Here is a 4,373-nt window from a genome sequence, read left to right as displayed (position 1 = left end):
TAAAGAAGCTGAATTTGGGTACGTGTGCAATTGTTATCCTCGCTGTGCTACTTTTGGTGGGGTTTGAAAACTTTCCCTAATAAATTTTTTTTCCACAAAAGAAAATCCAAGATTCTGAATCTGAATTTCATTTGTATATCAAATTTTATTGCATCCTGCAAGCATCATTTTTGTAGCTCTACAAACTGCTATTTCTAATGTAGATGAAAACTGAAGGATGATCTAGACATTCCACTTCCAGGTGGAGCTGCCCCCAATTTCATTGGAAAAAAGCATGAGGCAGCAGCTATAAGGTAGCCAGAAAAGCAGAATCAACCCAAGTGTCCATGGATGGAGGAACGCATAAACAAAATATAGTCTATACATACAATGGAATATGATTTTACCTCGAAAAATGAGAGCAATTCTGACATTTGCTACAGCATAGGTGACAAGTGAGGATGTGGCGCTGAGTGAATGTAGCCAGTCACGAAAGAAGAAGGATCGTGTCATCTAATCATATGAGGTTTGACTAAAAGTAGAAAGGTGGCTGCCAGAGGGGGAGGGGTACGATGGGGAGATCATGTCTAACGGGTTCAGAGTTTCAGCTGGGGAAGGTGGAAAAGTTCTGGAGCTGGAAGGTGGTGATCATTGTTCAGCATGAATGCACTTCATGTCACATAAATGGGGAATGTGGGGGGTGCCTAGATGGCACAGTCAGTTGGGGGTCAGACTCTTGATTTTGACTTAGGTCATGATCGCAGGGTCCTGAGATTGAGCCCTGCATAGGGCTCTGAGCTCAGCGGGGAGTCTGCTTGAGGATTCTCTTTCCCTCTCCCTCTCTCCCCACTCACATGCTCTCCCTCTTTTTCTCTCTCTCTAAAATGAATAAATAGGGGCACCTGGGTGGCTCAGTGGTTGAGCATCTGCCTTTGGTTCAGGTCATGATCCCGGAGTCCTGGGATCGAGTCCCACATCGGGCTCCCCATAGGGAGCCTGCTTCACCCTCTGCCTGTGTCTGCCTCTCTCTGTTGTGTCTCTCATGAATAAATACATAAAAATCTTAAAATAAAAAAATGAATAAACAAATCTTTAAAAAATAGTGAAAGTGGTAAATTTTATTTGTGTATTTTACCACAACCAAGAAATAACAGTAAGACTTTTTAAAAAAAAGAAAGAAAGAAAAATAAATAAAAAATAAAAAAAATAAAAAAAGAAAGAATAAAAACCCAAATGTAGAGAGAGTCCTTGGTCTACTGCAGCAAACCCCTCAAAGTCTGTTTGCATTCTTTTTTTTCCCCCAATTGTTATTTGAAGGAGTGACATTATAATCTTGGGGAAGGAATTTTTCCTAGGTTTTCTAGGGATGGATGCTGTGACCGTATGGGGATATGTTTTATGTCTCTAATATCTGGATGTAACATCTGTTGATAGAGCTTGTGATCAAAACATGGACTGGCCACGGAGATGAGGAAAAGGAAGAGGGAGACAGAAAGACCCCAGTGGCCCCAAGCCCATGAGCAGCAGAGCATTCTGGGTTTAGCATGGTGTTGGGCCTGAAAAGCCACACAAAGCACTATTTTTGACTTGAACGCCTGGGAACACCACTTTTTAAAATGCCTATGAGAACGAGACACAAATTGGTCCTCCAGAATTCCTGTGGTTAGACAGTGAGCATATTTATTTCATTTTATTTTCTTCATTGCATTAAGAAATGTGACGTTTTTGTCGAAATGTTTAGTTTTTGTGGGAGTGATATTTATATACTGTTTAATGCTTTGAATTCTTCTTGTTCAACGTTGCTCAGTGCTTTGAATTCTTACATGAAAATTCTACACATGAACACAAGAATATGAACCAAGTACCTGTCCGTTATTTAAACTACTGAGCAGAGAAGAAAACGAGAGCCTAAAATTAAAATGCATGTGAGAAATAGGGGAAGGGGATAAGAGGATTCTATCTTGATGAGCACTGAGTAATATATGTAACTGTTGAATCACTACATTGCACACCTGAAAGTAATATAACGCTAAATGTTAACTACACTGGAATTAAAATTTTAAGAATTACATTATTGGGGCACCTGGGTGGCTCAGTCTCTTAAGTAAATGACTCTTGATTTTGGCTCAGGTCATGATCTCAGGGTCCTGGGATTGATCCTCATTCTGGGCTCCCTGCTCAACGGGAGTCTGCTTCTCCCTCTGCCTCTTCTTGTGCTCTCTTGCTCACTCTCTGTCAAATAAATAAGTAAAATCTTTAAAAAAAAAAAAACTTTGAATAAAATAAGATAAATAAAATCTTTTAAAAATTTCATTAAAATAAATAAATAAAATGAAATGCACGGAGAACTCCAAACTTAATTTCATCCATCGGTTTCATCCTTTCTTCCTATAGTACCTCTTTCACTAGAGCTACTAACAACTGGAAGAGTTTGTTCATTCTGCCCCCAATATTTAATGATAAAATATAAAACATGTGTTAAGAACACTTAAAAATAAAAAAAAAAATTTAAGGCAGCCCGGGTGGCTCAGCAGTTTAGCGCTGCCTTCAGCCCAGGGTGTGATCCTGGAGACCCGGGATCCCACGTCAGGCTCCCTGCATGGAGCCTACTTCTCCCTCTGTCTCTCATGAATAAATAAATAAAATCTTTAAAAAATGAATAAAAATTTAAAAAATTAAAAGGAACACTTAAAAATATACAATAAAGTTCAAAGAATTATAAGCACCATGTATCCATCCCTTAGATTTTAAAATTAGTATTTTGCCATATTGTTCTAATATATCTATTTATTCATCTATCTCTCTATCCGTCAGTCTCTTGTATTTTTTAGTACTTCTTTTTTTTTTTAAAGATGTTATTATTTATTTATTCATGAGAGACACAGAGAGAGAAATAGACACACAGGCAGAGGGAGAAGCAGGCTTCCTCTAGGGAGCCCGATGCGGAACTGGATCCCAGGACTCTGGGATCACACCGTGAGCCAAAGGCAGATGCTCAACTACTGAGCCACCCAGGTGTCCCCTTTTTTGTACTTCTTAAAGTAAGTAGCAAATTTTGGGGCATTTCACCTCCAAGTGCACAAATGCATGCGTATCCTTAGCTAGAGTTCAATATTTTTTAAGGATTCTCTTTTTCGGTAAATAGACACATACATGCATCTTAACACACCATTTAATGAGTTTGACAAAACTGTGTACCTTAATATGCTGTTTTATAGCAAATCCCTATCAAGACCCAGTGCATTACTGGGGTGCCTGGGTGGTTCGGTCCATTAAGCATCTGCCTTCAGCTCAGGTCATGATCCTAGGATCCTGGGATCGAGCCCTGCATCGATTGAGCTCCCTGCATCCAGCCTGCTTCCTCTCCCTCTCCCTCTGCCTCTTCTCCCTTGCTTGTGATCTCATTTTCTCTCTCTCTCTCTCTCTGTCACTCATGCTCTCTCTCTCTCTCTCAAATAAATAAAATCTTAAAAAAGAAAAGTCATGGTGTATTACTATCATCTCAGAAAATTCATACATACCCCCCCCCCCTCCCAGCCAGTGCTCACCACCATTGAGGCAAATACTCTTCTGGTATTTTTCACCAGACACTGGTTTACCTGTTCAAGAATTTCTTATAAATGGAATCATACAACACATACTCTTTTGTGTAAAACTTCTTTCACTCAATGATTCATCCATGTTGTTTGGTGTATCATTTGTTTTTACTGCTTAGTATTTCATTGTATGAATATTCCATCTTTGTTTATTCACCTATTGATGGACACCTGGACTGCTTCCACTTCCTGGGTATTATGAATACAGCTGCTGTGAACATTCTTGGACAATTTGAGGACATGTACTTTCAAATCCTAAGCATGCAATGAATGCTAGGTCAGGGATAGTGTGGTTTCGTCTGTTACTTGCATATGAAACTGCCAGAGCACTTTCTAAAACTGGTTGTACTATTTCACACTCATCCAGTAGCATAGGAGAGCTCCAATTGCTCCACATCCTCCCCGGCCCTTGTCAGTTTTTACAAACGTTGGACCATCTAGTGGGTCTGTGGTAGGATCCTATTCTAATCGCTTTTAATGTTCACTTCCCTGACAATCACACTGAGCGCCCTCTCATATGCTTGGCTGTTTGTGTGTCTTCCTTCATTAAGTGTCAGCTCAAAAAAAAACAAAAAACAGAACCAAAAAAAGTGTCAGCTCACATCCTTTCCCTCTCTTTTTGTATTGTTTTAAACATTTTTTATTGTTGGGTTGTAAGAGTCTTAAAAATATTTTTGTGTAAGTTATATTTATATCTAACAAAAGACTGGAATGGGGATATGTAAAATATAAATTGACATTTTTTTTCTTAGTGGATAAGATTTTGAGAATTATTTCTTTTCAATAAACCTGGGGTTA

This window comes from Canis lupus, chromosome 1 (genome assembly GCF_048164855.1).
Source record: "Canis lupus baileyi chromosome 1, mCanLup2.hap1, whole genome shotgun sequence".
Classification (NCBI taxonomy): Eukaryota; Metazoa; Chordata; class Mammalia; order Carnivora; family Canidae; genus Canis; species Canis lupus.
Note: the sequence above shows the minus strand (reverse complement) of the source record.